Raw genomic sequence first — 14045 nt, 5'->3', positions numbered from 1 at the left:
AAATGTATAATAGCTTGTTTTTTAATGAGCTACTGACACACATATGTTGATATTTATATGTGCATGGCCCCACTTCTCTATTGCAGTGGCATGTGAATATTTTCCCCACATGAATCACTTTTTTTGCTAATTTGTGTCAATAAAGATGTTCTTCAAATTGTTCTTGAGGAAAACGGTTGTACGAGGAAAACTGCATTGCATATGTAGACTAGTATGCAAAAAGAAACTTCATACTTCTATACCCACAGCCTCTATCAGCTTTTAGTTGGATTATGTAGAGCTTTGATTTCCTGATTAAAAATGAGATGGTAACCTCTATCATGTAAGAATATTAAGATTCATGTGAAATGAAATAAAAATTAAAATAAGTCTAGAAGACAGTAATAATAGCTGCTGTTGATGGAGATAAACCCTACAATTATGACCTTTGTTATCTATTTGTGCCAGGCATATTTACATCTCTAATGACACTGTTAAGTACTTTTAGCTAGTCCCAAGTTATACCAGGCAAATGATCTTCAGACAAAAATTTTAGAAAATTACCCAAGTTGTCATTAATAATAAATGACAACATGGGATTTTGACCCCATTTTCCTGTTACACTAAATTTTAATGTCATATTTATATAAAGCATTGGCAGAAGTATCACTGTAGCTGAGGAAGAAGCTGTACTCATGCATGTGAATATACATATATATACTTCTGTGAAAATACATATATAATCTGTTAACCAACAATTTTCCTCCAATGCTTATGGTATAAGAATTAGAGTTCAAGTTTCAAAAGTCTAAACATGCGAGGCTATTTCTGTAACATGCTATCCAGAAGTAAAACATTTAAAACATTTTCTTTGTTGTTTGTTCCATGGGCTAAGTTTCAAATGTCTCTGCCACTGCTAGGTGGCATATGACGATGAAATCATCATTTCTTGTATGTATTACTTTAATTTTCTTAAATACTTCTGCTCTGAAGAAGTTTATATAGCAATCAGTATACTTAATGTCTTCAACTAATTGGGACCACAGAGAAGCAATAATAACAAGAATCTACTTCCATGTCCCTGGAAATCCTTGTGATTCTCAGCTAGCTAAGAGTGGAAACAAGAGGATTGTCATCTTTCCTGAAGAGTAAAGAGGCTCTGACCTTAAATCAGAGCAACAACATAGTTAGAGAAAGAAAAATAATTTCTCCTTGTATTCATTTGAATAAATGAATCCTTCTAAAGTGAGAGACTAATTTCCTCTAGCTGGAAGCACTAGATCTGGGGACTTTTGTGGTTATTTTAAGTCTCCTTTGAGGAGTAACAAACTCAAAATGATTCACTATGAGTAAGGGAGAGCCTATCACTGACCATGATTCCTCTGAAAGTTTCTAACAGAAATGTCAGCTTTCTAATCAAGACTGAGACAGAGATGGTAATTCATGAGGGATTCACACAGAAAACTACAGCAAGGTCACAGTGGGTGGCCAGTTCAGTTCTGGAAGCTGAAAGAACCTTAAACAAAGTGTTTCTAGACTAAATTAAAATTTTAATAACCTAGGAAAAAGTACTGATCTGCAGTCTCAGCTGATTCTGAGATCTGGTTAGAGACACAGTCGTTCATGAAATGGAATCAGTTATTCATGACGTCAACTCATGCAATTATGGTATTCAATAAAAGAATTCATTCAAAAGTAAGAAAAACTTGCATGTTCACTTAGATGTCAACCGTCCATGTATCATATACCTTGAAAGCTGTTTTATTCTCTACCACAAATAACGTTGCTGTTTTATGAATCAAGTTAAATCTTTAGCAACCTACTTTTCTCTAATTTATGGCATCTGGCTCTAAAGATTCCTAAGTCGCCAGAGAGCTTAGTCATAGATGTCATCACTGGGTGGTAGCAAAAGCAAAACCTGACTTCAAAGAGTTGGGAAGATTTGCAACAGTGCAATTACAAAATATCACGTGCTGCAGACAGAAGTTTCAGGAGAGGCAGAATTCAGAAAAGGAAATGTGGAAATAAGTCAGCTTTTTCTAAATGTCATGTTCTCCAAGTTTCCTCAATCTTTAACTTCTAACCATATGCCTGGATCCTTTCTTATCTGAACCTGTGAACCCAAGTTAACTTTATGTCCAAGAATTCTTCCTTCTCTCATATCCTTTCATTTTTATTCAAGATGCCTTTTCATGGAGCCAGAAAAGAAAGGTTTTTGTAATTAGAGAATTTTGTGGGTTGAGTTTACTGAGAGCAAAGTACACATATATCCAGGAGTTAATAAAATGTAACTATGGCTCTATCTTCAAGTTGACTTCATTTGGTATTCAACTTATTCACAGAGAGGTTCTTTTTTTTTGTCAGTTATGGGGCTTGAACTCATGGCCTGGGTGCTGTCTCTGAGCTCTTTTACCCAAGGCTAGGGCTCTACCACTTGGAGTTACAGCACCACTTTCAGTTTTTGAGTAGTTAATTGGAGACAAGAGTCTGGGGGAAGCAGAGCTTTTCTGTCCAGGCTGGCTTTGAATCATGATCCATAGATCTCAGCCTCCTGGAGGAACTAGGATTACAGGTGTGAGCCACTGGCACCCACCCAGTGATAGGTGGTGGTTGTTGTTGTTATTATCATTATTATTTTGCCAGTCCTGCATCTTTAAACTCAGTGCCTGGGCACTGTCCCTGAGCTTCTTTTGCTCAAGGCTAGCACTCTACCACTTGAGCCAAAGTGCCACTTCTGGCTTTTTCTGTTTATGTGGTAATGAGGAATTGAATCCAGGGCTTCATGCATGCTAGGCAAGCACTCTACCACTAAGCCACATTCCCAGGCCCAGTGATAGGTTCTTAATGACAAAATAACTTCCAATGTCACTGATCCCTAAAATCTCAAGAGATTTCCTTTCTTCCCCTATATTCTTAGCAATTTCTGGAAATAATTCTGATTGATCAATGCTGATTTTCATACCTGATTCCAAGGCTTGTGAAGGAGGGGAATCCTTTTGATTTGGAAATCTCTGTGGGTGGGTGGGTGGGAGGAAGAATACCTTGTAAAGGAAAAAGGAGAATTGGTTATTGGGTGCTATGGTTTGCTTGTCTTTGAGCGTGTATCATGAGGATACTTGTGCTGAAAGCTTGGTCTCCAGAGATCAGAGGTGGTAGAACCAAAAAAGTCATGGAGTTCTTGGAAGGAGTTAATTTGGTTCTCATGGGGTCTGAATTTTCTTGAAAATAGATTGTTATGAAAGAGCAACGCTGATCTCTTCCTATGTCCTGCCTCATCATGTGAGCCCATCTTGTGCATTTCTATGTTACATGGTACCATTATCTATTTTGTGATATAGCCAAGAGAACTGTCACCAAAAACTAAACTATAATGCTTCCAAGATTGTGCCCTAAATAATCTGTTTCCTGATAATGCATTTTTAATGACAACAGGAAATGGACTAACACACAAGAATAGCAATGGTAAAGAGTTCCAGAATGCAAATTCCATGAAGTAGCTTGAAATGAAACTATTGCATACTAGAGAAACCAAGATTTGATCCATGGTAAACAAAAGGATGGTAGTAGATATCTAGTCCTTGTTAACAAGTTTTACCAGATGGATATCTGAGGGACAAACAATGATGGGTTAATTAAGCAGTTCACAATAACAGGAAGCTGCTAGTCTCCTGAAGCATTTAGAAGAAGATAAACTTAGATGGCTCTTGAACTGAGAGAGAAAAAGGAATATTAACCAAGCTACTTTCTGTGTTCCTCCTTCAACCCCTCTTCAGTACATCTCATTGACTGAGGTAGCAAGCCATTGACAAAAGCACAAGTTCATGTCCTCTGGAAAGCAGAAATCAAGCTGGATGTAGAAGTAGAAGGGACTGACTGGAGATATCACAATAAGGAGGAAAAGAGAAGAGATATGTAGGGATGGTTCTTGAAGCCAATGCTGCAATGATGCCTGGGAAAGGAGAAGGGGATGATCAGATGACGATCAGGCTTCGGACGGTGTTAAAGTTTTCAGATAAACTCAACCTTGTATGCCGCTCTTTGCCTTGTATACCACCATGTTTATTCACCTCTGCAAATCCCCTAACTTGCAAAGCTGAGGAAGATCCTAAAGCAAACAAAGCTGGATATGTTCAGTTCCTTGCCCTTTCTACTGCACATTCTCTCTTGAAAAGATATATGGGCCATACTCTACACTTCTGCGATCGCAAGAGAGCCTGGAAACAGTAGGCAGTCTTTAGCACCACAGAGCAAAGCAGTAGAGAATGAGCAAAACTAAGTAGACAAAAGCTGATGACTGGCACACAGATAAGGCTCAAGTTTGAGTAACTGTACTTAGTAATTATAGTGCATAATGTTTCACAATGCTTAGATTTGGAAGCATAAATTTAGGATTAAAATGATCAAGTACTTCTTGTTAATAAGTCAACCATTCTTCAAACATATATCATTCTTAAGTTTAAATATTAAGAACACATCTAATGAAGAGACAATCTCCTGAGAGAAAATATCTTCAAACTATATATCTGACAGAGGATTAAGATACTGAATACATGGAAAAACTTTATGAAGTCAGTAACAAAAAGAGATTAAAAATGGCAGCACAGCTCAATAGACATTTACCAAAGCCTACAAACGAATGGTCAATGTGTAACTGAAAAGGCCTCTGCATCAGTAAACATAAGATAAATACAAATCAAAATCACACTAAGGTATCACCTAACTTGAGAATCTCTATGATCAAAGAGTCTAAAAGTGACACGTTCTGGTGAGGTTGTGGAGGAAAAGGATCACTTGCAGCTTGTTTGGGGGGACATGTAAACCAAGAAAGTCATTATGGGGAACCATATGAATGTTCCTCATAAAATTAAAAATAGAACCACCATGTGACCTAGCAATGCTGCTGCTGGGTAGCTGAACATGAAATTGTATGTCAGAGAGGTATCTGAACTGCATGTTTATTGCAGCACTGATCAAAATAGCATAGAAATGGAAGCAATCTGTCTAACAACTGATGAATAGAGAAAATGTGTTAGATAGACATTACAGAATGCCTTCATTCATAAAGGAGAATGAAATGTGTCATTTTTGACAATATAGATGTAAGTGGACATCATTAAGTGAAGCAAGTTAGTCATAGAGAGACAAGTATACATTGTCTCAGTTATATGTAGAATTTAAAACACATGATCTCACAGATTTGAAAAAAGAATGGTGATTATCAGAAGGCTGTGGAGTAGGAAGATGAGGAAAGGTTGATCAATGAATAGTAAGATATAGTTGAGTAGAAGTAAAAGTTGTGGGTGCTATTGTACAATAGGGTGACTGTTGATAACAATGATGTGCTATATATTTCACAAAGCTAGACGAAATTAGTTTGCATGTTTTTAAATGATAAATATTTGAAGAGATATGTGTAATCTGATTTGAACACCATGCAATACATAAATATACAAATACATTATATGGAATCACAGAGTATGTACAATTTTTAGGGTATTATCTATCAGTTAAAATGAGTACAATGGTTTTCAAAAAGCTCATGTTACCAATACATATGCTTTCTTGTGGACTAAGAATTCAAAACTGAAAAGAGCTCTCTTCTTCATACATGTTGAAATAGCCTCAGAGACTGAAAGAGATGTTGCAATTTATAGAAATTATCTTTCGTGGAATCAAGCAGCCTCATATGTTTCACTATTGCAAATCAGGAACCTTATAGAATTTAATTTAAAAGGAAATGCTTACTACTCCTCTAAACAGAAACTAGGTTATTTTTTCTTAAATGTTTAAGAGAAGAATGGTCTAGCTGCCTAGACAGTTTATTCCTTAATTCAGAGTCGATTCAAGACAATAAGCCATAAAAAAGAATAAAACAAATCCACTTCATCACCTTTTTAATTTTTTCAATTGTTATTATAAAGATGATATACAAGAAATTATGGTTATGTAAGTCAAGTAAAGAATACTTATTTTGGACAATGTCACCCCTTCCCTCACTCTCTCCTAGTTTTTCTCTCCTATTTCCACTCATAAATTGTATAATTCATTTTCAATACAATGTCGAGTGAATATCACTGCTGCATTTGATCACTTTTTGTCCCTCCATTTCTATGCCAAGTTTAGCAAGTCCTCAGCCTAGAAAACAATTATGTTAATTGAAGTTAAGTCAGACTCAGAGAAACAAGGCTTGATGTTTCCTCTCATTTGTGGAAGTAAGGCCTAATTCATAAGTATATATACAGGGCCATATGCATACAAACAGGATAACTAAAGGATGCTATATCCAGGGGAGAATTCCAATCTGTAACTTTGTGTGTGTGTGTGTGTGTGTGTGAGAAAATAGAACTATGAAAATGGGATAGAAGGGTTGGGAGAGATTGGGGAGAATAATGAAAGGGGTGACATTGATCAAGACGCATTATACTCGTAAACTTACATGATGAATTGTACAACTACTTAAAGATAACAAAATAAAAAATTAAGTCTGGAAGTGGCGCTGTAGCTCAAGTGGTAGAGCGCTTGCTTTGAGCTGAAGAGCTGAGGGACAGTGCCCAGGCCCAGAGTTCAAGCCCCATGACCGACCAAAAAATAAATAAATAAATAAATAAATAAAAAATTAAGTCCCTAATATGGTGTAAATTGTGTTATTAGGTTGGAAAAAGTCAATCTAAATACTTCATGTTATGGTATTATTTTTTTTAAAGTATAATTAGGGTATGACAACTATGTATATGTTTGCAGTAGATTTCATATAGAGAATAATAGCAAGATAAAAATCATTAAAACTTCTCAGGATTGAGACTTACCTTTTATAAAGAGTTGTGATGAAACTTCAAGTTAATTTTTTAACATCCAATTATAGCTCTTGGAAGCTTTCTAAATATATGTTCTGTTATGATTCTTGGATAGTCACTGTGGTTTTATTGTTGCTTAGCTGTTATAAAATGGTGAATTGTAAAATGTCAATTCTGTGATATATTTGTTTACAAATAGTTATACACTGGAATGCTACTGTTGAGTAGATTAGTTTGCTAAACACACATAAACTACAGAGCATTATTTAAAGAGCTTAAGAAAATTGCCTCCAACAAGACAGTAGAACGTAGACTCTCTCTTTCTCTCTCTCTCTCTCTCTCTCTCTCTCTCTTACACACACACACACACACACACACACACACACACACCATCTGCAAAATATGGGTAGATTTGTGGAAAGCATTGTGTATTAAACTTTGCCACAAATTGAATAAAAGGCCATGAAAAGTAAGTTACAGATGTGAAAGATTAGATCAGCATTTTTGGAGCAGTGTTATTTTAACTTTGTTTTAATTTTTGAGGGATAACTTGCAGACTTTGCTGAGTGAAATTCTTCAGAAGTCTATAGCAACTGAAAGGAAATAGCAGAAAAATATAGACATCATTTTAAGTCCTTAAGAAACTCAAGAGGAATTGGGCCAAAAATACAGCCGTTGCTACCTAATAAGTAAACATGTCTATAATGATTATCAACTATGAAAATATTTTACAGACTCTCTCAAAGCAAAAGCCACAGAAGCAGACAGAATTACAATTCATCTATCTGAAAGGCTGGAGAAAAGTTCATGTACTAGTCTAAAAGTAAACTCAAATAGCAGTAATATTTAAGACAGCAGCTACTGGTATCATACCATAGAATGCTAAATAGGATTGGAAATACACTTTAAGGCATAGTTTTGAAGTAATTTCCAAATGCATACTTCTATAATTTACATTCTCAAACCAGGCTCTAAGACAATGTGAGTGTAGAAAGGCATTGATCTGCATAATATAAGGAAGAACAGTTATATTTATTTAATTAAAAAAATTTTGTCAGTCATGGGGCTTGAACTCTGGGTCTGAGTGCTGTCCCTCAGCTCTTCAGGTCAAGGTTAGCGCTTTACCACTAGCCACAGTGCCACTTCTGGTTTTCTGGTGGTTTATTGGAGATAAGAGTTTCACAGCTTTTCCTGACCAGGCTGGCTTTGAACCATGATCCTCTCAGCCTCCTGAGCAGCTAGGATTACAGGCGTGAGCCACTGGTACCCAGCCGCAGTTATATTTATTAGAGGTATTTGGGTGATTTTGAATATAATGTCAGCATAAAATTTTATATTTCAAAGGTAATTGGAAACATTCTACTTTTTATTTTCATTTTTATTTTTTGATGCTAGTCCTCAGTATTATCCCTTGAATGTTTTTGCTCAAGGGTAGCACTCTGCTATTTGAGCCACAACTCCACTTACAACTTTTGTTTTGTGGGGGGAATATTTGGAGATAAAAGTCTCATAAATGGGCTGGGAAGGTGGCTCAGTAGTAGAGCGCTTGCCTTGCATGCATGAGGCCCTGAGTTTGATTCCTCAGCACCACATAAACAACAACAACAAAAAGTCTCATAAACTTACCTATCCCAGCTGGCCAGGAATCAAGATCCTCAGATCTCAGCCTTCTGAGTAGCTAGGATTACAGGCATTAGCCCAGGCTCTCAGTATGCATATTTTATTTTTCATATGAAACCAATATTTACATGAAAAAGCAAAATCCTCCATTGACAGGATTCATGAGAGTTTTTTTAATGCTTTATCTGGAGAAAATATATAGTTTGGGTTGTGTGTGTGTGTGTATGTATATATATTTGTGTGTGCCTCTGTGTGCATGTGTGTGTGTGTGGGGGGGGTGTGATACTATGGATTTAACCCAGAGATCTGCCTTGTACTCATTGGCAAGCTCTCTACCACTTGAGGTACACTCGGAGGACTTTTGTAATTTTTTTTAAACACAAAGTCTCACTTATTTTGCCCACACTGGCCTTGAATTGGTGATCCTTCTGCCTCTACTTTCCCAAGAAGATGGAATTAAAGACTACAGTATAGCTTTAAAAGTCCATGCAGAGCAGTGCACCACTATCTAAATAGCCTCAAAAATCTTAATAATACACTTTCTGCAATCCCCAGGCTTTAAAAGTTAAAATCTATTTTTACTTTTCTAAGTTATTTTACCATCTTGAAAGTAGCTTCATAGGACTCCTTCCAGTTTATAATTTGTGTATATTTTTTCAAGTAAAATATCTCAAGTGAACTTTGATGCAACAGTGCCAGAACATTTCCAATTTTTAATAATTTGTACTCTAGGACATGTAATATAAAGTTTTACTTTTGAGGTTATTACATGGTTTGGATCTTAAACATGCCCAAAGATGTGTACTAAAGGCATGATCACCAGCCTATGATATTATTGGGTGATAGTAGAATCTTGGGAGGGAGGGTCAAGTGGGAGGAAGTTAAGTCATTGGGGACATGCTCTTGAAAGTGATCTTGGTATCTCAGTCCTTTCCTGCCTACTATTGTTTTGTTCTAGGTTATCAGGAGTTGACCAGATCTCTGCTAGCAGGTGTCCCCACCATCATGTTCTGCTTTACTACAGTCCCCAAAGCAATGCAAATAGAGAATGTAATCCCTAAAAGCATAAGCCAGGAAACAAACAATCCTTACTGAAGTTTATTTTTTTCCTTCAAGTATTTAGCAAAGCAATAGAAAGCTAAAGAGAATAAGAATGAGCTCTGTTGTCACATGCAAGAGAGAATTATAGCTCTGTTCTATCTTTTTACTATCTCTTCTGAAAAAGAGTTGCCATTGAGATAGATCAGAGTTTAAGGGCACTTTGTTTTTTACTGTGTCTACCAAACTAACAGTTGATAGGCAATCACCATGTCAAGCAAACTGTTTACAATTAAACATCAATATATAAATACAAAAATTTCAGATAACCAGATGAAACAAAACCCACATAAGTTTAGGGAAATTTCTCATTTGGGATGTGACATATCCTCTTCCCTTATGTCCTTCTGTATTTCAGTGGCAAGCTCTGGAAAGTCTTGGACAATGTAATAGTAATAATAAAAAGGACCTGGTTCCAGTAGCTTAAACAACAAAAATGTGTTTCTCACTCATGATGCATGCTCTTTGAGTCTCATACTTGCTACCCAAGACCCTGATACATTTGATTAGCCAAAGTAAGTCACATGGCTGCTTCTATATTTAAAAGTGGGGAAGGAAGAACCAACTTATATGCTCTCACAAAGTTGAGATAATAAAATACATGTAAACACATCTGACAAAGACAATTTCAGAAAATGAGCAAGTGGCTTTTCTGGGCTCTATTGACTTCAGCCATAGAAGTAGGTGGTAACATCAGACCCAATCACAGTCAGAGCATTTTGTCACTTACTATACATTTTATTGTTCTCATTTTATTGTGACTGTGTTAATTCTGAATTTAAAGGGTCAATCTTCATGAGAGGAGAGAAGGTACATAAAATGGTCATGTATCTATTATAATAAAAGAAATGTTTAATAGTAAAAAGAAATATGAAGTTATCTGTGACAATCTCCAGTAGAATTCATCTCATTAAGGGAAATCAAGGTGGAGATTTGGCTTTGTTTACAAAGGAGTTAAGACATACTATAACACATGATTGTCCTCAGAGCAAATAGAACAGAAGCAGTACTCTGCAGGTGCTCATAAAGAATCAGAAACCAGTAAGGCTGCATATATCCAGAGGCTGAAATCATTCCTAGACTATGAAAATTGACATAAAGCATTTACCAAACATGTTGTTATAATAAGAGTTAGTGGTATTATTTCTTGTAGAGTATAGGGTTATGAGCAACTCATTTCTTCTTTGTATTTTCAAGTATTTAAAAATTTTAAATGTATATGTGACAAAAATATAAAATATACAATTGATAAGCTCTCTTATTCAAAACTTTTAGTATATCTGAAGTCTTGATATATGGAAATAAAAATGTAAGTTAGAAAATAGCAGCTACTTACCATACTCATGACTGTAATCTTAGCTACTTAGGAGGGTCAAATCAGGAGGATCCTAGTTAGAGGCCAGCCTGCAAAAAAATAATTATGAGATACAATCTGAATCAAGAAAAAGCTAGATGTGGTAGCATGTGCCTGTTACTGAGCTAAATAGGAAGATCACGGTCCAGACTTGTCTAGGCAAATAGCAAGACCCTATTCAATAAATAGCTAAAGCAATAAGAGCTGGAAGCATGGCTCAAGTTGCAGAGTACCTGACTAGCAGGCACACAGTCTTAGCCTTAAGTTTACATGCTAGTATGGAGAGAAAAAAAAAGAAAGAAAGAAAAAGAAAGAAAGAAAGAGAGAGAGAAAGAAAGAAAGAAAGAAAAGAAAGAAAGAAAGAAAGAAAGAAAGAAAGAAAGAAAGAAAAGAAAAAGAAAGAAAGTAAGAAAGAAAGAAAGAAAGAAAGAAAGAAAGAAAGAGTTATGGGCTAAAGAGAAATTGTTAGATTTTTGAAAGAATGAATTTCTTTATGTGAATAAAGAAATTTTGCCCAAATCCCCTCATTGAATGGGATCATATCCCCATTTGATTTTCTATGTATTAGTTGTGATGACCTATAATCATGTGCTTTTATGTGTAACAGCATATCCATAATGTGAATCCCACAAACTTGATGCTATCACTTACAATAATAGTCTGTTGCCCTTGATAAAATAATAAATTAATAAATCATTATCCAAGTTTTGCTACAAATTGTCTGTTGTATCAGATGACTCAAATTTATACTTATAGTCAAAGTCAGGCCATCACAAAATGAGCCCTAAGGACAGAGCAGGATCTAGGCTCTATCATATTGGGAGATAATTAGACTTCGGAAGTCAGTAGTTCAGGTAATAGGTAGACCCTAAACATCAAAGCTCATCTCCCATATGAGGGAAGAAGAAGAGTATCCCTTTAAGTGATCTCTTAAGGGAAACTGTAAGGCGTGAAAATGACTGTGAAGTAGGAGCTGACCTTAAGGCCCTTTTCTTTTTTATTACCAACACATTAGTTGCTGTAGTGCTCCTGTGTCTCTAGAGATGGTAAAGTTAACTTACTTTGACAACTGACTCAAATTGATTACTTACTTACACATAGTTAAATAAGATATTTAAATTTTCCTTTTTAGAGGAAAGTGGATGTGTTTTCTTGTTTTGTATGATGATTTAAGCTATAGGAAAAGATTTTACTTTCAGAGTATTAGTAAATCAAATATTTTAAGAGAGTTCTTTAAGCTACAAGAGTTTATTTAGAATGTTAAAGTATGATTGCTGATACAAACACTATTATATGAATTACTAACTTCAAGTATTTAGTGTCAAAGAACATCTTTCTAAGTTTCTCAAGGGCACTTCCAGACAAAGTCCTAAATTTCATTTCCAGGAAGTATTAGGCAGGCAACTCTAGATGTTCTTAAACACTGGAGCCAAGAATTCTCTTAGGGTTGAAAACCTCCTACTACATTTGTCATTTTTAAATCCAGTTATGGGCTGAGATGAGAAAGAAAACAGCAAATTAGAAAACAACATATGGTGAGTATAGCTTACATATATTACAAACAGGCGGCAGTATCACATATTAATTTATAGCTTACATATATTACAAACAGGCGGCAATATCACATATTAATTTAAGTTTCCAAGAATTTTTTCCTGAAAGTTATGTTGTAAAAGTTTTAAAAAAAGGATGTCAATGAAAATACAAAATCAAAATCATTTAAACTGATGAATGTCTTATGACATTCTTTTAGGTAATGCAGGTTCTATCTATTGACCATTTAACTCAAGGTTGGGAATATGATAGATGTGTATGTTATAAATATTCTTGTTTTCTCTTCTTTAAAATTCAAAAAAGAAGAAATCAGGATATTTGAATATGAACAAGATTCTTCTAAAGTGGGAAATATGGGTGGATCACCACAGATTTCTCTTAAAGTGGCTCATGTTTTAAAACAGTGGAAGCATTAGCCAAAGGGACAATTGCTTCCTGAAGAGCTTTTAATTTTTTCTTATGACTATGAATCTTTGAGAACTTGTTCTTCACTAACCTTTCGCCTGAGCTTTTTGATTCTGTCTTTTATTGGAATTAGGAATGCCCATATCTGAAAATCATTATTTTGAAACTTACTCAGCTTTCAATGTTGTGTACAATGAAGAAATATCCCACAGTCTCTATTGCTAGAAAGTGGTTTCCAGATGCTTTCATAAGCAGCATCCCCATCAAAAGCACAGGGCTTTATTAGATACTTTGTGCCAGACACTATACTAACTACAAGTGTTAAATTCCTTTCCTATTTGCTTCTAAATTCCAGTTATTTCTCTCTATCTTGACCAGGGCTGTCATTCTACAGGATCATAATTTTTGCATTGACAAAACTTGAATTGCATTTCTTTTCTTTCTTTTTTTTTCCCCAACAAGAACAAATCTCTGCCTTGCCCTTGTTCAAATTAAGCCAGAAGAGGATGTGTGACTTTTATTGACCTCCAAACCTAACAAAAATCAAGAGCTCCACACAAGTATTTTAGAAGATTCTGACCTTACAATCGCTATGTTCACTGGAGTCAGCTTGCTTCTGGCTCTAGAGCCTCAGATTCTGTTTTCTGAGAAGCTAAGAGGACTTCACATGCTCATTTCCTTGGCTGTCTCTCAGCATTTGTAATCATCATAGGATGCAGAGGGGAAGAAACCAGAAATACCTAGAAGCTTCTCTGTAGGTTTAGAGAGGTGAACCCCACAGCTGACCTAATAATGAATACTGTCCAGGTTGAGGGCAAGGAGCTTTTGTCCATGGCAGGGGGTCATAGTTCAACTGCTCCATGAAATGGTCTTTCTGGGCATGTTTATTGTGAGCAGCCACACTGCAATAAAAAGGCTGGTTAGTGCAGCCACACAAAGCAAGATGGCCCCCATGGTAGGTCTTGCATGGAAGAGTGGTGAGACCCCCATTGGTCCCCAAGATCAGTTCCATCACTTCCCGAAAGCAGCCCAGGTTCCAGAAGCAACGGCGGCATTTGTCTTACCCTCTAATTTTAACATAGCTTCTAGCCTTGTGCAAAGGAAGTCAGTAATTAATGCCAGAGTGTCTGTGATCCTCTCATTAATTAATCATTCAGAATGGACAATACGGTGCGTGCTGAGAAGCGTTGAGGTAGCAGTGTCTTTATGGCTTGATATTTAAAATGACTGGAGCTTTAATG

General features: G+C 35.9%; 1 pseudogene; it reads right to left on the bottom strand.

Moving 5' to 3' along the window:
* Positions 1-10863: 10863 nt before the first annotated feature.
* LOC105987551 lies at positions 10864-13816 on the bottom strand (annotated as a pseudogene).
* Positions 13817-14045: the final 229 nt, after the last annotated feature.

This window comes from Dipodomys ordii, unplaced genomic scaffold (assembly GCF_000151885.1).
Source record: "Dipodomys ordii isolate 6190 unplaced genomic scaffold, Dord_2.0 Scaffold3, whole genome shotgun sequence".
NCBI classification, from domain to species: Eukaryota; Metazoa; Chordata; class Mammalia; order Rodentia; family Heteromyidae; genus Dipodomys; species Dipodomys ordii.
Note: the sequence above shows the minus strand (reverse complement) of the source record. Positions and strands in the feature narration are given on the sequence as shown.